This window comes from Pleuronectes platessa, chromosome 11 (assembly GCF_947347685.1).
Source record: "Pleuronectes platessa chromosome 11, fPlePla1.1, whole genome shotgun sequence".
NCBI lineage: Eukaryota > Metazoa > Chordata > Actinopteri > Pleuronectiformes > Pleuronectidae > Pleuronectes > Pleuronectes platessa.
The window spans coordinates 23,127,056-23,149,370 of NC_070636.1; the positions used below are offsets into that span (position 1 = coordinate 23,127,056).

At 46.6% G+C, this 22,315-nt stretch overlaps 1 protein-coding gene and 1 long non-coding RNA gene across 2 annotated transcripts in view; both read right to left on the reverse strand.

The window, feature by feature from the left end:
* Positions 1–22,315, reverse strand: part of LOC128451408 (histone H3) — a 72,776-nt gene that overhangs the window by 24,632 nt on the left and 25,829 nt on the right. The window lies entirely within an intron of this gene.
* On the reverse strand, positions 19,664–21,846 carry LOC128451421 (uncharacterized). Its single transcript, XR_008340103.1, has 3 exons — positions 21,750–21,846; positions 21,159–21,341; positions 19,664–20,539 (listed from the first exon to the last, which is right to left on the reverse strand). It is a non-coding gene; the product is annotated as an uncharacterized LOC128451421 (long non-coding RNA).

Genomic DNA, 22,315 nt, shown 5'->3' on the forward strand with positions numbered 1-22,315 from the left:
CACTGCAGAGCTGGTGACCACTCGATGCAAGAGATGAGAAGGTACTCTCAACTAGCCTGGGAGATGCGAACACGCCAAAACAAAGGACAAGAACAGGACGTCAGGGTTCTGGGGATCCAAGCTCAACCCCACATGGATCTGGCGCTGGAGGGTAACGAGATACCTCTGGCCAAAACACACCACAGGAGAGAGGATCGTGAACGTCGACCCGTCCAACAGGATCCTAGAAGGAACCAAGAAAGGGAGGGGTCAACCCAGCCCCGCAACCAGAGGTCACAGCACCTAACAACCTCTCAACAGAGAGGCAGGGATTGGGCTGAGCGAGGACGCCACGAGAAGTATGACAACAAATATCCCAAACAAGGGAGGTCACAAGAACATGGGAAGAAACAGGACCCATGGAATCCGCAGGATAATTGGAAGAAACAGGACCCATGGAATCCGCAGGATAATTGGAAGAAACAAGAACATGGGAGGAGACAGGGACCCATGAATCAACAGGAACGCTGGAATCAACAGGAGCTCCCTCCACAAAGGCATCAACAGATGCATCCACAAATGGAAGATCTGATACGCCGATGGGTGTCAGAGGCAGTAGGGAAACAAGATGCCTCTAAGATCCCCACTGCACCGCCGGGTCCCCCAAAGAATCCAGACGGTGGTCCCCCATCAATGTGACTAGAACAGGTGTCCGCCATCCCCACCTCCAGAGTGTACTTTGTCGGTTGGGGAAACTCAAGCACCACTAGACCACACCCTGAAATCTTCACTACAGACACTGCTCCCTTCTTAACTTTCTTGGGCGACCTTGTCCGGAAAGGCAACGCACAGCGCATATATACCTCAGTGGTAATAGGAGGCTGCTTCAGCTCCCTGGCCCTACTTGATTCAGGCTCGGAAATCAGCCTGATGTGTGCTAACACTTTCTCCCAAGTCGAAACAACCATGTTATCCCTTGGAAAACCCCTGCAAATTGAAACCTGCAACATTAATATCACCAGCTACACTCAGGACCAGTCACCCATCACAAAACGTGCCTGGATCGATATCACCTTCCAAGAGATGAGTCTGGCACATCCCATCTACATCTGTTCCATCGACACAGAACCACTGCTCATCGGTCAGGACCTGCTGGATCGATTGGCCCCGCTCATCGACTGTCATCAGGGACGCATTTGGGCTCAAGTCGATAACCCAAAACCTCTCGAGCCTAACGCCAGTCCTCCCATTCAAATCACTGCCATCCAGACACCCAGCAGAATCTCCCCGATGTACCCGCCCCTTCCAGAAACGGACTCCAGCCCGAATCCCATCAGGACCACGGCAAGTGGGCCCGGGCCACCACATGATTCAGGAAACACTTTCAGAACCCATGATTCATTCCTATGTTCCTTAAACAATGAGAACCCGTCATTATACGTTCCCCGCATCAAAGAAGACGTTTTCCTAAACGGCATCCTGACCTCCAAAACCCTAGTAGCACTCTGGTCCGAGAAATCCGCAATCAGTATGGAAACGTACACTGATCTGTGCAGACTGGAACCCCCACCTCTTTTTGTGCGACGCTGCCACCGACTTCTCTCAGCAGAGATACCACAGACCCCTATCAAAGCGACTGGAGTGTGCGCTATCTCCGTGCGAATCGGAAAACGACAGATCTGGCATTTCGTGAGCGTAGTAGCCCAACTTCCCTTCTCATTCTTGGTAGGAGCAGATCTCCTCATCAGACTCGGAACACAAGTGGACACCATAAACCAAGTTTTGTGGTCACAAGTCAACGCCGAGAGATACTGCCTGTCCAACGACCCAGTCCAGATGCTCTCTGGACAAACGATTCCCCAAGCCTGCCAGGTCGCCAGTGAGGTTGACATGGTCATTCCTCCACGAACCGCCGGGGCCCCGATCCGACTTGAAATCCTCAAGGGACAAAGGTTACCGGGTCCGCAGGCCTTCTTCCAACCGCTGCCCTCCTTCCAGGAACTCAACCTGGCAGTCTGTGGCACGCCACTGCTGGAAGTGAACCACCGAACGACGTATGTGCTTGTGAAAAACCTCACGCACTGCCCCGTTCAATTGAAAGCACACCAAGTGATAGGAATGTTGATTGACAGCTCATTCCACGATTTCGGGCTGACGATACCGGTCATTGGGGAACTTCCCCCTTCTCTAGCCAAAGACGACGCCGTGGATCAAGTCCTTCACACATTCCCAACCAACATGATCACGGTTATGCGTCATGAGTCACTGCAAGATGAAGCCATTTGTGGAGCCTCCCTGACGACAGAAGGGGACATGATGGTGTATGCTCTAGCAACTCAACCAGGGCAGGACAGCCCAGGGGATGCACAGGCTGCAGAACTATATCCCGGGTTCGAGGCTGAGATCAGACAACAACTAGAGAAAGCAGATGCCCTGACAACAGACGCACAGAGAAAAGTGCTCCGGGATCTGTTCCTTGACTTCCAGTCAATTTTCTCCAAAGACTCTACCGATTGTGGAGTCACTGACCTCCACATGGTGCGTATCCCCACGGATCCAAACGCCCCTTCGACCTTCGTACGTCAGTACAAAATCCCATTGGCAGCCTACGAGTCCATTCAAGACATCCTCGACACCCTGTTAGAGAAACGTATAATCAGGGAATGTAATTCAACTTACAATTCACCCATTTGGCCAGTGCTAAAACCAACCGGAAAATGGCGTCTCACCATCGATTACCGTCCTCTGAACAAACAAGTCCCCCTGTCCCGCTGGACCATGATTCACCTTGATCAAGAGCTAGCCAAAGCAAAAGGAGCCACGTTCTTCTCCACCGTAGACGTGGCAAATGGATTCTGGACTATGAAGGTAGACCAAGCCGACCAGTATAAACTAGCTTTCTCTTTCGGAGGTAGCCAGTACACCTGGAACCGGTGTCCTTTCGGATATTCAAACTCTCCATCCGAGTTCAACATCTTTCTCCACAAAGCCATGAGTGACGCCGCAACACGTGGAAATCTCATTTATGTGGATGACATCCTCATGAGGAGCCAAACCTTTGAGGAACACATAACTGAGATCCGACATGTCCTCAAGCAACTGTCCAATGCAGGAGCCAAGCTGGCTCTCACCAAAGGCCAGTGGGGGTCTCCAAGAAATTCCTCCCCAGCTGGATAGGTCCCTTTGAGGTCGTGGGGAAACTCTCACCGGTAGCATACCGAATCAGGATCCCGAAACAGAGAAGACCCCCCACGTACAAATGGGTCCATTCAAACCAGATTAAGCCATACCATCCTTCCCCAATCTCAGGAGCAGAGGCCTACCCCACGTCAGAAAGGGGGGAGGCAGCCCAACTCCTAGATGAAAACCACTGAACCACTCACAGCATCAATAGTCGCATGCGTAAAATTCAACCCACCAGCATGCATTAATATAAATCTTCATTCCATTTTCAGTATTAACTAGGGTTTATTTGTTTCAAATTTAAGTTTATGCACAAAAACGAAGGACATACATTGGATTTGTCCCAGCACACCCTTTATCAGGGATGTTACTGATTACCTCTGTGGTCTGCGAGCCAATGCCCCAGAACAAAAGTGCCAAGGCAGCATGTCCACCAGGAATGAGGAAACTCCTACAAGAGTAGAGCGAGCTGGTGACAAATGGTTGGTTAACACACCCGCCACTGAAGCCATAATGGCCTATGACCGTCATGATTCATCCACTAAACTAAAGCTGTTAAACCAGACGATGTTCTTGGTGGTTCCTCAAGGAGCCACTGTACATATCGGTGACATTGTCCTCCATCATCTCAACTCCGACAGACACGACACGGAGATTGAGATCATGGACGCCTTTCAGGGTCACAACCTCACAATTGACACCGCTATCCAACAACAGCTTTTAGCTGAAAGAACAAGGGAGGTAAAGTTCCACGTTAGATCAACTGGACTTACCACCGAATTTGGTAGACACTTTCATCGGACAGCAGGAATTACAGAGCATCCCATTAGCATGGTCGCGCTGGTACTGCTCCTTAGTGGATGGGTTATTACGATAGGTGTGGCTTTCTTTCTGCACAGATACATTCAGAAACTCCAAGCAAAATTGGACTCACTCCTTTTCATTCCCAAAAGAAAGGCTAAGATAGCTCCCCGGGCTACCCAAGACATCCCACTAATTTAAGAAATTTCTGTCTGTCTCTCTTGCGCCGTTTTTCCTTTCCTTTCTTTTCATTTCACCTTTCGTATCAATTCATAGGTATGTTACAATTACTGCCGAGAAGAGGGTGTGAAACTGAAATCGTGTGCTGTGTTTTTTTTTAGGAATAGTAGATAGTCTCTCTGCCTAGATTTTGCCTCTGTCTGCCCAGACATAAATGTCTCACTCTGTCAAGATCATGCCTCCGTCTGCCCAGACATATATGCTCTCTCTCTGCCGAGGACACACACCTCATGTAAAATGAACTGACTTTCACTTTTCCCACTTCACTCAAGGATTATCCCATGGATTATAATTGGACTGTTGACCCTTGTTTGCTCTGAAAACCGCGACTAACGTCCCACTCTCCAGACCAAAGGGGGGATGTTGGGACCTACAGCCACAGAGAACCATAAAATGAGGACTGGTGGAACATTCCACTCCAGCCTAAAGTACGGGGGGGAGCAGGCTACAGTTGAAACTGTCAATGACCCCTGCTGTGTCTCTAGCCGCGCCTCAGATTTTGAACTCTGACCCTCCTATTGGCCTAAGACCCTTAACCCTGCTAGAAGGCGGGAGTTACCTCTAAGGTGCTATTTAAGGGCAAACACACCGAAAATATTTCTTTCCAGTTCCACTCACATTAGAGCTAGCATCTCCAGTTTAGTTCTCAGTGATTCACAGGACACAAAGGAAACAAACTTAACAGCTGTTTGATTTTTCATAAGTTTATTTTAAACTTATCTTTTCGTAGTTTCACTTTTAGTTTAAAGCTACTTTTTCTAATCCAGTTTAAGCTTAACTTATCCTTTTTTAGTGCATCGTAAGCTTATTTTTCCTATTTTTACTTAAAGCTTTTAATCTGAATAGCGCGCGGCAGAAACTCCCCCTCACTCGCTGGCCGAGAACAGAGACACTTTCCCCGCTATCCACGGACAATCCGGCGACGGTTGTTCCTTCCTGCAGACGGGCAAAGACCTTGCCAAGGAGAACGAGAAGCATTCTCTCCGAGACGGGCAAAGACCTTGCCAAGGAGAACGAGAAGCATTCTCTCCGAGACGGGCAAAGACCTTGCCAAGGAGAACGAGAAGAATCCTCTCCGATTCGGCCCAGCGCAATCTCGCCGTCGCCCCCAGCGGCTCCGCGATCAACGGCCCGAGGCCAGGACATCATCCACTTCCTCCTTCCGGGATTCGCGCTACTCCGGTCGTGCACGAAACCCCGCGAAGCAACACGAAGTAAGAGACATATGTCTGGGCAGAGTCTAGTTTAATAATTAGCGTGTTTTTGTATATGATTGTACTTTTATAGAAAGACCGCCGTGTCGATCTTATTGTGAAAAGCGCGCGGTGACGATCCGGTGCTTCCTGTTTGATTCGTGTTTCCGTCAGGCCGATCTCACAGAAGACGTGCATCTGTTAAAAGACACCTCTTACGTAGCTGGATTGCCGGCCTCACTGTGTGATCGCCTCTGACGGCGTTTTTAAGATCATCTCCGATCTGTGTTACTATATGTTTCTCTCTTTCTCTCTATTGTATTCTCTCACATCTGCCGACATATACATCCTCGCCCACGCACACACACATAGTCGCATTACATATAGTCATTCTGATATCAAGGAGGGCCTGAACGCACCTCGACGCCATTCGGCGCTAAAGCTAAGCTAAGCTAAGACAAAGAATCCCTTTGTCCTCCCTCGACCTTTGTCCCACGTGTGTTTAAGTCGGCCATCTTTGACCATCTTGACTCTAAGTTACGTGGTCCTTCGACCATTGATTGCAATACACATCGAGGCCCGCCCTCCATTCGGACTCTAAATTCCTTAGGCGACTCCGCCATTTTGAGTTGTAGTCCTGGTGTATATTACATCACCAATTTTGTAGTCAAACCCCCAGGGTTAAGCCGGCCCTCTTAAACTTCGTGAGTCATCGACCCCCCTTTTTCCCTCTCTCTCTCACACACACATACACTTCCCCCCACTCACACACACACACACGAACACACACACAGCCCTATCAGAAGGATGGCAGTGTGATCAATTGTGCTAAATGTGCTGCGACTGTATTGGATATAGCGGATTGTGTTAAATGAAGAATCATTTGGAACAACTTTGACTTTTATATCTTTTTAATAAACCCCTTTTATACTTAAAGTATTCGAATCTTGTGATTATTGGTGCATATTTATGTGAACACAGTTGGATAACGATAGCCAGTGCTTGAACTCAAACCCTTCATCGTTTATTATATAATCCCTAATATTAACTATTGAGATTATTAATTTAACTTTATCAGATGAGACTGATACTTATAGACTTATTCGTTGGTCCCTGTAACCAGGGTGGTGCCCCTTCTCGAGTATTAATATAGATAGTAGCATTCTTAAATTGACGATTTTATTGTTGTGACTAATTATTTCATTATTCTTGGTTGATAACCTTATCATTATTAATTGATAGCTTGTACTTTCTAAATTGATAATTACTTGTTTTTCATTAGTAGTTGTTATTCATTGATTGATTATTCTTAAAGTTTACATTAATTATTTAATTATTCTTAATCAATAAACTTTATCATTCTCAAATTAGTGATTTAATAATTCTTAATTGTTGAACTTCCTTATTTACTCATTAATGGTTTTATTGTTATTTGATTACTGATCATCTTCAATTAATAATCTAATTATTTTGTTTAATAAATAATCTTTATTGTTTCAATAATCATATTCCATGATTATTGATAATTAGCCAACGTCGAGTCCCCCTACTATTGCACAACAATGTGGTTGCCTTGGAAATCAATGCGTGACTGTTTGTAAGATGCATCAATGCAAGTACAATTGCAGTGACAGGGATCCATCCGGGTCTATGTCGTTGGGGTATAAATGTCTTGTTGATGAATGAGTCTAGTGCAACTGTTACAATTATGTTCAAGGCTGCAAATATATTTCACTTGTGTATAAGAGCTCCAATCCCTGGGGGACATGTTTTTTGCCAAAGACAACATTTTAGATTACTTATACTGTTTAATAAATGTTTCCCCCGAGTAGATCGGTTTCTCAGAAAAGGCTAGGTCTGACCATGGTTCCAATTAACAGGTGAAGTGAAAGTATCAATATTAATGATTATATTAACAGCAGGCCAGGTCTTAGCTTGCATACTTTCCAATGTGTATTCTTTGCATAGCTACTAATGTAACAAATATTTGATTGTAAAGTCCTTCTTATGTAGTATTATGAAATACAAAAAAAACGTATTGCTGTTCAGCTAATGTTGTAAAACTAAAATGCTAAATGTTTAAATCTGTAGAAAGTCTTCTTGTAATATACTGTGGTTACTTTACAGAAAGTATTGTAATTTATTATACTTCAATGGTATTGCTATTTACTTTTCAATTATTCACTGTGTTATATGCATCAACGGTCTATAACAAGCGGGGCAGCGGAGGAGTTTTGTCTTGAGTGCAGTGAAGTGGCTCTTAAAAGAGCCGTTGTTATGGTCAGTGGAGCAGCAGTGGTTTAAGCTCTCTCTCCGCGGATACGGCGGGCCAGCTGGATGTCCTTGGGCATGATGGTAACCCTCTTGGCGTGGATGGCGCACAGTTCTATATCGTATAGGCTTCGCCCTTTAACGCTATCGCTAGTGGGTTTATCCCTCGCGCGCATGCGCAGCACTGAAAACTTTAGTCCACGCCCACCAACGGTGGGCCCCACCCCAGTCTCACCTGCATAAATTGGGGTGAGACCGGCCGCTCGCTTCCCTTTTTTCTTCAGCCATGAAGCAGCACGGATCAAACATCCGCTTGTGCCCGGCCTGCCGGACCGGGTACATCATGTCCAATGACCTTCATCCTCGCTGCGAGTCCTGTCTCGGCCCGGAACACGCCGGTCTGGCGCTCACCCCCGGAGCCACCTGTGCGTTCTGCAAACTCCTCGAGGAGCCCGAGAGACGCAGGCGAGCTGTGGCTAAAGGCCTCAGTATGCTTCTCCGAGTCCGTTTCGGAATGACTGACGGACGGATCGGACGGACCCTTTTTGATTTATAGTTCTATGAGCCTTTTTGTTGTGAAAACAATTCACCGCCAGAACAGTAGATGGCGAAACGGAAGTCGAGCTTAAGGCCAATGTATGCTTCTGCGTTTTGACGGACACGGACAGATAGGACCGCCCTCTCCAACGTGGAACGCCCTCTCCGTGCCTCTCCGAGGCTCCTCGGAGAGCTTTTCGTGCAGCTCTCATTTTTCTAACTACACGTCGAAATGACGGACAGCCCACGGATAGCACTTGGTTGTGATTGGTCCGCTAACGCCAGCATTTCGGAATGGAAACTTCCTGTTCCATTCCCTACATCACAATAAACCTAAATCACAACTACGACTCTATGATTAATGTGACAAGTGTGTTAAGCCAGCGGCGTTGTCCGGCTGACGGTGGCTGGTTAGAGCACTTACAGCATGTGTGTACGGTCACATACGGTTATAACGAACTTTGATAACGGGGGTAGCGGGCTAGCCACCATGCTAACTGCGGTGGGAGCAGCGCAAAAACCCGCTGACTTTAATCCCACGGCTCTCATGACACTGTTTCTCAAACACCGTCAGGTTAGAAGCAAACACTTGGTAGTAGTTAGTATCGGCTGTCCGTGCTGACTGTGTGTGGAAGCTGGGGGGGAAGCTAGCTGCCTCCGTGTAGCTTCAAGCTGTTGCAGCTGTTGAATTAGCAACGCAGTTTGGAAACAAGACCGGGGAACCGCTGCGTTAAGACACGATAACATAAGCATTATGACCCGCTGGGTGTCACTTTATTCAGCAAAAACTGTCGCGTCATCAACATCCTTTTTCTGTTAGTTGCCATCGTTCACTGTGTGTGAGGCGCAGGGAGGACGTAAATAAACCAGCGTGGACCTCTTCTATATACCTCATGAGGTAGGCTTGTCTAAGCTCGACTTCCGTTTCGCCATCTACTGTTCTGGCGGTGAATTGTTTTCACAACAAAAAGGCTCATAGAACTATAAATCAAAAAGGGTCCGTCCGATCCGTCCGTCCGTCATTCCGAAACGGACTCGGAGAAGCATACTGAGGCCTTTAGACAAGCCTACCTCATGAGGTATATAGAAGAAGTCCACGCTGGTTTATTTACGTCCTCCCGGCTCCTCTCACACAGTGAACGATGGCAACTAACAGAAAAAGGATGTTGATGACGCAACAGTTTTTGCTGAATAAAGTGAAACCCAGCGGGTCATAATGCTTTTGTTATCGTGTCTTAGCGCAGCGGTTCCCCGGTCTTGTTTCCAAACTGCGTTGCTAATTCAACAGCTGCAACAGCTTGAAGCTACACGGAGGCAGCTAGCTCCCCCCAGCTTCCACACACAGTCAGCACGGACAGCCGATACTAACTACTACCAAGTGTTTGCTTCTAACCTGACGGTGTTTGAGAAACAGTGTCATGAGAGCCGTGGGATTAAAGTCAGCGGGTTTTTGCGCTGTTCCCACCGCAGTTAGCATGGTGGCTAGCCCGCTAGCCCCGTCATCAAAGTTCGTTATAACCGTATGTGACCGTACATACATGCTGTAAGTGCTCTAACCAGCCACCGTCAGCCGGACAACGCCGCTGGCTTAACATACTTGTCACATTAATCATAGAGTCGTAGTTGTGATTTTGGTTTATTGTGATGTAGGGAATGGAACAGGAAGTTTCCATTCTGAAATGCTGGCGTTAGCGGACCAATCACAGCCAAGTGCTATCCGTGGGCTATCCGTCATTTCGACGTGTAGTTAGAAAAATGAGAGCTGCACGAAAAGCTCTCCGAGGAGCCTCGGAGAGGCACGCAGAGGGCGGTCCTATCTGTCCGTGTCCGTCAAAACGGAGAAGCATACATTGGCCTTTACGCTGACATGGAAGGTGACGGGTTCGCGTCGCAGCGCGACTTAAGCTTGGACGACGCCATCGAATTTTTCAAAAGTGGACCGGAGTCGGCTGACTCCGCTCCCGGAGCTGAAGAGCAAACTTATCCTCCAGCAGATCCCCCCCTCGAGTTCGAGGCGTCGGATGATGAATTCGATTCACTGCAAGCTCCCACTCCTCTGACGGCCATCGGTGCCCTCATGACAGAGCTGCCGGGAATCATCCGGAAGGCGGCCGCCTCCAGGCAGCTGACGGTGCCAGCCCCGCTATCCGCTGCTCCACCTGATGAGATGGTTGGTGTCTTCGCCCCGTCACGCAGAGCCCACGAGGACGTGTCCTGGCCCCATTTCCCGGGTATTGGCAAGTACCAGGACAGCGCGAAGGAGGAACCGGCCAAGATGAAAGCGCCGGTTCTCACCTACGTCCCCATCACAAGGGTGGTGGGGCTCTCTGACCGAGGTTTCCCCCCGGTCCCTCCACTTGAGCCTTGTTTGGCTGCCGTGTTCGGGGTGAAGGTTAACCCTCTCGGGGGACGGCGGCCCACGCCCCCCTCCCCTTCGAGCCAAATGGTGGCGAGGCTGGCGGACCGCTCCCACCAATGCTCTGCCCAGGCGTCAGCCGCAGCCAACAATGTAGCGCTGCTGGCACACTGGATGAAGTTCATGACGGAGGAGCCTGACCTCACGGATCGGGCAGAGGACTTGGCCAAAGCAGCGAGCACGGTGCTCTCCCTGAGTGCCACCGTCGCTACGGCGACGTCCCGCATTTCCGCTTGGCAGACCATGATCCACAGATGTGTCTGGCTTGATCGCTCCAATCTGTCGGAGGGGCTGCAGAAGGAGCTCCTGGGAGCTCCCATCAGCTCGGACGGTCTCTTCGGGCCAAGGCTGCAGACTGCGCTCGATGAGATGCAGAAGACGGCAGATGCGGCTGACCAGTTCAAGAGGCACATGCCCCGGTCCTCCCGTCAGAGCAGACAACGGGATCACCGGCGAGATCACCGGGCTCCTTTCCATCAGCGGTCGAGGCGTCCCGCGGCAGCGGCAGCGCCTCGTCCCCCCGTTCAACCTGACCAGCCCCCTCCTCCTCGCGTGGGCCCACAGACCGCACGGCAGACACCGCGTTGGGGGAAAACGCGGCCAGCGCCCTCTTCCTGGTCCAACCCGCCGGAGGAACCTCCCAGGAAGCAGGGGAGGAGATTCTGACATTTCGTCTACTTCCGAGTCAGCTAGCTCCGTTGTCACTGTTTCACACACATCCCCCACACCTTGTGAACTGCCCGTTGATACACGGCGCAACCTCACCACATTAAGTCAGTACATCTCCTCTGTCAGGAAGACAGAGTTTTTCCCCACACCTTTTTCCGCTGACAGTAAGTGTGTCCATCAGCCATCGAGAGCCGTCTCCACGCCTCGTATGGACGGCACACACACTGTATCTGCACTCAGCGTCTCCCTTCCTCCTTGCTCAAGGAGTGAGGGTTTGACTGCACATAAGAGATGCGTTCAGGAGCCTTGTAAAATAAAAGGACATCCTATGCAACAGTTCTCTGACATCGACGCGTCATCCCCGTGTCAGCGTCTGACCGCAAGTGCAGTTGAGAGCATGTTTGCTCCGGGGGCTTCTGATCAGCCCTTTCGCTGCGAGCCCCCCATGGGTTGTTCCGGAGAGTCCTCCGATGCGAACAACGGCGGCCAGGGCTCTAGCTTGGCTCGTCACCATGACAACCACAGAGCACCAAGCAAGTGCACGCCCCCTCTCAGAGCATTACTCAGAGTGGCAGCGCGTATGTTTGATGGACAAATGGATGGACAGGATTGTGAGCCGAGGTTACACTCTGCAGTTTGCTTCCCCCCCCCCCCCCCCCCCCCGTGATTCAACGGGATAGTGGAAACAATCCTGTCATCTCAGGAACATTGTCTCGCTCTTCAGTCAGAGCTACAGGAACTTTTGGGAAAAGATGCAATTTCCAAAGTTCCTCAGGGGCAGGAGACACAAGGGTTTTACTCCCATTATTTCCTGGTTCCGAAAAAGACAGGAGGAGTGAGACCGATCCTCGACCTGTCTCTGTTCAACAAGTCGATCATGGAGAGGCGGTTTCACATGCTCACGATCAAACAAGTGTTGGAGTGTGTTCACCAGCGGGACTGGTTCACCTCCATAGATCTGAAGGACGCATATTTCCACGTGTCGATCGTTTCGAAACACAGGAGATATCTGCGCTTCTCATTCCAGGGGATACAGTATCAGTACAACCGCCTGCCGTTCGGTTACTCCCTGGCTCCTCGCACTTTCTCCAAGTGTGTGGAGACGGCGCTGGAGCCGTTACACAGGACAGGGATGAGAGTGCTTTTCTACCTGGATGACCTGCTATTATTAGCTCGCTCCAGGGAGGAAGCTGCGTTACAGACAAAAACACTGGTGTGTCATTTGTCGAGTCTGGGCTTCACGATAAACTGGAAGAAAAGCTCCGCTCTCCCCGCCCAGTTCGTGACGTATCTGGGGGTGGAGCTAGACTCCGTCAGCATGAGAGCGCGGCTCTCACAGCAGCGATCAGAGGCTTTGACAGCTCTTCTCCGCCGCGTCACGCCCCCCAATGTTGTGACAGCTCTCTCTGTCATGCGCCTGCTGGGCATGATGTCAGCAGGTCACGTGGTAGTGCCCCTGGGTCTGTTACACATGAGACGTCTGCAGAGATGATTCATTCGTCTGCACGTCGATCCTGTGTGTCAGCGAAGACGCATGGTTGCCGTTCCTCCCTCAGTGAACGCAGATCTAATCCACTGGAAGAATCCCCGCACACTGTCAGCGGGAGTGCCGCTGAGCAGAGCTGCATCACACATTTCAGTGTTCACAGACGCATCGCTCTCGGGATGGGGGGGAACGTGTCTGTCACAAGTGGTGGGAGGACAGTGGCCAGCTCACATGTCTCTCCAAATAAACGCGCTGGAGCTCCTCACGGTGTGGAAAGTGCTCCAGCATTTTGCTTCACTGCTGCGGGATCAACACATCCTGGTCCGCACAGACAACAAGGCGACAGCAGCCTACATAAATCGCCAAGGAGGAGTGCGCTCCGCGCAGCTGCTGAACATAGCGAGGTGGCTGCTGCTGTGGACACACACACACTTCCTGTCAGTCAGAGCAGTGTATATTCCCGGTGTTTTGAACACGGGAGCGGACATCATGTCGAGGGGAGGTCCTCGACATGGGGATTGGAGCCTTCATCCCGAACTGGTGATTCAGATTTGGAACAGGTTCGGCAAAGCAGAGGTGGATCTATTCGCCTCTCACGGAAACGCACAGTGCGCTCTGTGGTTTTCTCTGAGCGTGCGGGACAATCCTCCGCTGGGAGTGGACGCGTTAGCGCATCGGCCGTGGCCCAGGACGCTTCTTTACGCTTTTCCACCGGGTCCATTGATCCCACGGTTCTTGGATCGAGTACTGGAGGAACGGCTGTCAGCCATCCTCGTAGCTCCGGAGCGCACGGGCGCGTCATGGTTTCCATGTCTGCAACGGCTGATCTCAGGGTTGCCATGGGAACTTCCGTGGCGCGGAGGCGCTCTCTCTCAAGCAGGAGGAGCGATCAGGAATTACCCGATGATAGGTCAGCGTCTGTGGGCCTGGCCACTGAATGGGAACATTTAGAGAGGCAGGGTCTCTCTCAAGATGTTGTGCGCACTATCCAGGGCTCCAGGGCCGCCTCTACCAGAGCTTCATACACATCCAAATGGAGCGCTTTTCAGCGTTGGTGTGTAGACAGGAGTCTGGATCCCACGGTGTGTCCCCTGCCTCAGGTTTTGTCATTCCTCCAGTTTTTGATGGATAGGAATTTGGCTTTCAGCACGGTAAAGACATACGCTGCTGCTATTTTTTCCTGTCATGAGGGGTTCGGTGGCAGAACAGTGTTCAGTCATCCTCTGACAAAGCGTTTCCTGAGGGGTTCAAGAAGAGACAGGCCAGTTTCACGTTCCTTGGCCCCTCAGTGGGATTTAGCACTGGTTTTACGTGCTTTGGTGAAAGCTCCTTTTGAACCATTGGAGCAAATTCCACTTAAATTGTTGTCAGTCAAAACAGCTTTGTTGTTGGCTTTGACATCTGCAAAGAGGGTTAGTGATTTATCTGCTCTCTCTGTGGCACCTTCATGTCTTCGGATCCAAGGAGATGGCAGCTCGGCTATTCTACGCCCTAATCCTGCTTTTACACCTAAAAGCATCACGAGCTCTTTCCGATCCAGGGTGATCACTTTGGAGGGGTTTTTCCCACCCCCTCACAATTCAGAGGAAGAGGAAACTTCCCATCTTCTCTGTCCTGTGCGCGCTCTGGCATGTTATGTTGCGCGCACGGCCCCGGTGCGACGTTCTCAGCGTCTGTTTGTGCATTACAGGGCAACCCAGTCTCATCAGAAAACGTTCAATGGCAACGTTGGTCCACTTGGAACGACGTTACCATCTCACAATCTGGCCTCTCAGATTGTGAGATGGTAACATTTAGTCCTCCCATTGTTTTGCATTGGCGTGTTCTCACGTCACGTGACTCTTAAGCGCCCGTCTGCGGAGAGGAAAACATGGCGGAGATTCCCTGTTTTTTCAGATAAAAATATAATTTTGTAACTTAGTTTGGGCATAAAAATACATTCTGACACCATTTCTAGCGAGAAATGTGCTCTTTGCTTCCACAGTCTTCAGCCAGTTCGTGCTTATGATACATATTTTAATAGTTATCACGCATGTTTTTATCGTTGCTATGACGGTTGCCATGCCACCACGGCGCAGCTTGGTGTTTAAATCACAGTCCCTGCGTGGTGTCCTTCAGTGATCGTGAATGTTATTCATGTTATATAATAGTAATATTTGAGGCTGGATTACATCTCTAATGAGAAGGAACCTGCGAGTCTGTTCATACCGAGGCCGGCCCGAGTGCGCGACCGGACCGAGTGCGCGAGCGGACATGACGTGTGGCTGTCGTAAAAACCCTATTTGTAAACAACCAGTCCTTTAACTCGAAGCTGCGTTATAAACACGGAGCGCTTGGAAGACCACGATGTCATCTTCCTTCTGTCAGGTAAGTAGTTTATTGTTTTTAAAGATCGTTACGATCTAGGTTTACAGTCCGAGTGCGGAGAGAGTCCGTCAATCCACACTATGGACGCTGTTCATCAGCTAATACGCCATTGTTAGCCACATGCTACAGCCCACGGTAGCCTGTGCTACCTGGGAGGTGAATACATGGTTGTTGAAAGCAGTTCAAGACGCTTAGCTCATCATTGAGGGACGCTACAATATAAATATAAACATGAATTTGATTTATGAATGCTTTAGATTAATAAGGAGTGTATTTGTCTACCATTACTCCACAATATCAGGTCAATTTGGTTTAATGTATAGTATGCACTATGACAATAATGTTTCCATGTTATGGAGTTGCGATTCATTTTATAAAACAATTGCTATGTTCTGTTTTTTAATCAAGGAGGATCAAAGTGAAGCTACAGGAGTTTCATTAACAGCAACAACTTGGACCGAACAGTTTGTTTTGCTTGATGAAGAGCAGGAAGGGCAGCCTGGAGAGAAAGAGAAGCCGGGTTGAGCCCACTACCATCATCTACGTACCACGAGGAAGATGAGGGAGAGAAATGATCCTACCATTAAAGAGGTACTTTTAAGTTACATACCAGAAAAAACATTTTATATAATTTGCCAAATATACATTTTTATTAAATCCCCAAAGTACGCTTGCTGAAATACAAGTTAATATCACACTGAAAGAATTTTGATCAATCATGCTTCCCTGCTGTGATTGTTTAACTAGGAAAACAACTTTTTCCACAGGAAGGCAAGTAAATTTAAGGAATACATGTGCAAAGTTTTCCTCTGTTATGTATAATGATGACCCCCATCAAACATAATGTTAGCAATATTTACACCTTTTAATTTATACTGTTTATTTCTGTCTACATGTGTGAATTTGCCTTCATTAGTTTCAGAAAAGAGCGATGATGTATCGGTCAGTGGGCGGCAGCACGAGACTCCGCAAACTAGTCTGTAAGCAAAGCAGACGAAGGCATCGAGGTTGCGGCCTGCCATCATTGTTATTTTGCTTAAGGGACTGAATATGTTTCATGTAGAAATATTAGCATTTCCCTTATATCTACCAAAACTGCTTGTTTCACAGACTGCAGTTTTGTTTTGATCCGATGTGGTGTGCAAATACAATCGTATCTGCAATGGGTTGTGGGGCATTAACATTTGTAACTCTAATTTTGTTTTGACAGACTGTGAAAAGAACGTTGAGAACATCACCACTCTACAGGAAGACACAGTCCAGTAATGGGTGTCAGAAGTTCAGTAGTGAACGACAGGTACTGTGGGAAAATGTGTGTCATTGTTGTACAATGTCCTTTGACTCTGTTTAAACAAGGTCAACACAAAAAGGTTTGATTGTAAACTGATATCGGTACGAATTCATGTTATTCTCCTCTTCACAAGAAACAAACAATCAAAATTACCTGCAGAACACCCTTGATGGACGCTTCAGATGCATCGTCAGACTGGTGAGACAGCAAGATGCCAACTTTAATGCCAATTTATTTGTGTAACATTCTGTGACCAAATGTATAGATAACTTTTTGTAGATTGTAAAAATAGATAACCCATTTATTACAAAAAAACTACACTAGAATTACCGCACTGCGTTGTATGACTCCGCTAACCAGAGCAGTGTCCGTCTACATATTTCTACATATTTTCTCTCATATAAATGACACTGTATCTCTTGACAACTGAAACCATAAGATGAGGTCAGTGTGGCCTTGACCTTTTTACTTTAAGACAAATACAAAGTTAGACAATCCGAAAACATGCAGTTATGCCTCCGGCGACTCGCTATTGCAGAGGCATTAAAACCGTAGTGTAGTAGATTGGATTTTATTGGTGTTACATTGGACATCTTGTATGGGTACACCAAAAAATATATTTGGTTTCACATTCTAGATGGCAATAAGCAGAGTCATCAACTCAGGAAAAATATTTCTGTAGAAAAGAAAGCCTTGTATGTGTATATGTATACATACACACAAATGCACTATTGAGACGTTTTTGTCTTTTATCATATATTCTCAGGCAGTACTGATGCATTTACTGAGAGGGGACGTGAGGGCCTACTCTGCGTGCTCAGAGTTCAAGCCCAGCAGGCTGCAGCGGGCCTGACATATTCTGGAACAGCAGCACAGTCTTTGGATGACTCCTCTGAAGATGAAAACATGGCGAGGTACTTCTCCACTGATGAAGAACTGTGAGGGCTGTGATTAGCTACACTCTCTTGCTACAATGCTACTCATGCTACTCCCTGGCAGCCTTAGGAAGGCATTAGCTTGCTGTGTGGTAGCTGTTAGCTTCAGCATTTTTAGTTTTTAGTGGCCTGTCTGACGTTTATGTTTTAAAAAAAAAATCAGAGGGAACCATCTTCATAATTTAACACTATGGTTTGTTTGTGTGTCCTTCAGTTCTTCTCAAGAGAAGCGGTACAGGTGTGCCTCAGCTCCACGCTCCCTCCTGCAGCCTCCGCTCCTGATGCTAACCTCATGTCTCCATCACACCAAGCAGCAGACCTGGATTGACAGACCTTTCTCCAGAGCTGCCCCCTCCCTCTGAAACCCCCCTCTCCAAAACACTATTTGTGTAGTTTTTAAAGTATTTTTTGCATGAGAATTGTTGATCATAACATTTCCAGCAGATGCCTTAATGTAATGTTTGTGCACAATAAATGACATTGATCATAACATATTGCTATTTCCTTGCACTTCTACACCATGATATTGTCAGATAAGATGCTGATTACATTAAAGCAGTGAATGCTCTTCTTTAAGCAACATAAACACACAATGATCCAATGGATCTGAAGTAGAATGGGCACATTACATTCTGTAGAGAATGCCTCAGTAATTGAAGTCAGAAAATAACTTTCTTTATCTGAGGTTCCAGTCATTTATAGTCACAGCAAAGCACACAGGTCTGGTTGTCTAGGGACACCCATATCATATTGTTTAAGATGTGTAACATCAAGTTTGTGTATCAGTGCAAAATACATACCGTCATTAGTCAAGAGTTCACCCTCTTGTTTACACTAAAATTAGGTGACCCAGATGTTTCACAATGCAATCTGATAAGGTCTTATGAGAAACATTCTTAACATTAAAGAAATGAACACAGAGGATAGCAATAGATGTTTGACTCAAATCAGTAGCTGGTAATCAGCAGCCTGACTTTTTCAAATACATTAATACCACAATGAATGAGGCAGGGATTATCTATCAGAAATCAACTATATCGTCACGTTATGTTTCTCTTGAGCTCATTGGAATTACCTTCACATTCCACTCACTGTCACCTGAACCATACTGTTGTTTCTGTATCTACAGTGACTTTTAGGAAAACATGTATAAAGCAATGTATAAACAATAATACATCTTATTTATATAGAGCTTTTCAAGAAGTGCAAGTACTTAACTGAGGGACAGCTTATACAAACAATTTATATGTCTTAAATCCATGTGATGGGACAGCCTCTCACTTGGATGTAAACCAATTTTAAAACACATTTACTTATACTGGAGATCTTTTAAATTAATGTCCCAGAAATGATTTCTGATGGAAAACCCCTGCCTCATTCATTGTAGTATTAATGTGTTTGAATAAGTCAGGCCGCTGATTATCAGCTACGGATTGAAGTCAAACATCTACTGCTATCCTCTGTGTTGATTTCTTTAATGTTAAGAATGTTTCTCATAAGACCTTATCAGATGCATTGTGAAACATCTGGGTCACCTAAATTTAGTGTAAACAAGAGAGTGAACTCTTGACTAATGACGGTATGTATTTTGCACTGATACACAAACTTGATGTTACACATCTTAAACAATATGACATGGGTGTCCCTAGACAACCAGACCTGTGTGCTCTGCTGTGACTATAAATGACTGGAACCTCAGATAAAGAAAGTTATTTTCTGACTTCAATTACTGAGGCATTCTCTACAGAATGTAATGTGCCCATTCTACTTCCGATCCATTGGATCATTGTGTGTTTATGTTGCTTAAAGAAGAGCATTCACTGCTTTAATGTAATCAGCATCTTATCTGACAATATCATGGTGTAGAAGTGCAAGGAAATAGCAATATGTTATGATCAATGTCATTTATTGTGCACAAACATTACATTAAGGCATCTGCTGGAAATGTTATGATCAACAATTCTCATGCAAAAAATACTTTAAAAACTACACAAATAGTGTTTTGGAGAGGGGGGTTTCAGAGGGAGGGGGCAGCTCTGGAGAAAGGTCTGTCAATCCAGGTCTGCTGCTTGGTGTGATGGAGACATGAGGTTAGCATCAGGAGCGGAGGTTGCAGGAGGGACCGTGGAGCTGAGGTACACCTGTACTGCTTCTCTTGAGAAGAACTGAAGGACACACAAACAAACCATAGTGTTAAATTATGAAGATGGTTCCCTCTGATTTTTTGGTTTTAAACATAAACGTCACACAGGCCGCTAAAAACTAAAACTAAATGTTTCATCTTCAGAGGAGTCATCCAAAGACTGTGCTGCTGTTCCGGAATATGTCAGGACCGCTGCAGCCTGCTGGGCTTGAACTCTGAGCACGCAGAGTAGGCCCTCACGTCCCGTCTCAGTAAATGCATCAGTCCTTCCTGAGAATATATGATAAAAAACAAAACGTCTCAATAGTGCGTTTGTACGTGTGTATGTATACATACGTACACACGTACAGGGCTTTCTTTTCTACAGAAATATTTTTCCTGAGTTGATGTCTCTGCTTATGCCATCTAGAATGTGAAACAAAATATATTTTGGCATAACTGTATGTTTTCGGATTGTCTAACTGTGTATTTGTGTTAAAGTCAAAAGGTCAAGGCCACACTGACCTCATCTTATGGTTTCAGTTGTCAAGAGACACAGTGTCATTTATACGAGAGAAAATATGTAGAAATATGTAGACGGACATTGCACTGGTTAGCGGAGTCATACAACGCAGTGCGGTAATTCTAGTGTAGTTTTTTTTTAATAAATGGGTTATCTTTTTAACAATCTACAAAAAGTTATCTATACATTTGGTCACAGAATGTTACACAAATAAATTGGCATTAAAGTTGGCATCTTGCTGTCTGGCCAGTCTGACGATGCAGCTGAAGCGTCCATCAAGGGCTTTCTGCAGGTAATTTGGATTGTTTGTTTCTTGTGAAGAGGAGAATAACATGAATTCATACCAATATCAGTTTACAATCAAACCTTTTTGTGTTAACCTTGTGTAAACAGAGTCAAAGGACATTGTACAACAATGACACACATTTTTCCACAGTACCTGTCGTTCACTACTGAAATTCTGACACCCATTACTGGACTGTGTCTTCCTGTAGAGTGGTGATGTTCTCAACGTTCTTTTCACAGTCTGTCAAAACAAAATTAGAGTTACAAATGTTAATGCCCCACAACCCATTGCAGATACGGTTGTATTTGCACACCACATCGGATCAAAACAAAACTGCAGTCTGGGAAACAAGCAGTTTTGGTAGATATAAGGGAAATGCTAATATTCCTGCATGGAACATATTCGGCCCTTTAAGCAAAAATAACAATGATGGCAGGCCGCAACCTCGATGCCTTCGTCTGCTTTGCTTACAGACTAGTTTGCGGAGTCTCGTGCTGCCGCCCACTGACCGATACATCATCGCTCTTTTCTGAAACTAATGAAGGCAAATTCACACATGTAGACAGAAATAATCAGTATAAATTAAAAGGTGTAAATATTGCTAACATTATGTTTGATGGGGGTCATCATTATACATAACAGAGGAAAACTTTGCACATGTATTCCTTAAATTTACTTGCCTTCCTGTGGAAAAAGTTGTTTTCCCAGTTAAACAATCACAGCAGGGAAGCATGATTGATCAAAATTCTTTCAGTGTGATATAAACTTGTATTTCAGCAAGCGTACTTTGGGGATGTAATAAAATGTATATTTAGCACATTATATAAAATGGTGTTTCTGGTATGTAACTTAAAAGTACCTCTTTAATGGTAGGATCATTTCTCTCCCTCATCTTCCTCGTGGTATGTGGATGATGGTAGTGGGCTCAACCCGGCTTCTCTTTCTCTCCAGGCTGCCCTTCCTGCTCTTCATTAAGCAAAACAAACCGTTCGGTCCAAGTTGTTGACGTTAATGAAACTCCTGTAGCTTCACTGGGATCCTCCTTGATTAAAAAACAGAACATAGCAATTGTTTTATAAAATGAATCGCAACTCCATAACATGGAAACATTATTGTCATAGTGCATACTATACATTAAACCAAATTGACCTGATATTGTGGAGTAATAGTAGAGAAATACTCTCCTTATTAATCTAAAGCATTCATAAATCAAATTCATGTTTATATTTATATTGTAGCGTCCCTCAATGATGAGCTAAGCGTCTTGAACTGGTTTCAACAACAATGTATTCACCTCCCAGGTAGCACAGGCTACCGTGGGCTGAAGCATGTGGCTAACAATGGCGTATTAGCTGATGAACAGCGTCCATAGTGTGGATTGACGGACTCTCTCCGCACTCGGACTGTAAACCTAGATCGTAACGATCTTTAAAAACAATAAACTACTTACCTGACAGAAGGAAGATGACATCGTGGTCTTCCAAGCGCGCCGTGTTTATGACGTAGCGCTTAGTTAAAGGACTGGTTGTTTACAAATAGGGTTTTTACGACAGCCACACGTCATGTCCGCTCGCGCACTCGGGCCGCTCGGCTCGCGCACTCGGGCCGCTCGCGCCGCTCGGGCCGCTCGGCTCGCGCACTCGGGCCGGCCTCGGTATGAACAGACTCGCAGGTTCCTTCTCATTAGAGATGTTATCTAGCCTCAAATATTACTATTATATAACATGAATAACATTCACGATCACTGAAGGACACCACGCAGGGACTGTGATTTAAACACCACGCTGCGCCGTGGTGGCATGGCAACCGTCATAGCAACGATAAACACATGCGTGATAACTATTAAAATATTTATCATAAGCACGAACTGGCTGAAGACTGTGGAAGCAAAGAGCACATTTCTCGCTAGAAATGGTGTCAGAATGTATTTTTATGCCCAAACTAAGTTACAAAATTATATTTTTATCTGAAAAAACAAGGAATCTCCGCCATGTTTTCCTCTCCGCAGACGGGAGC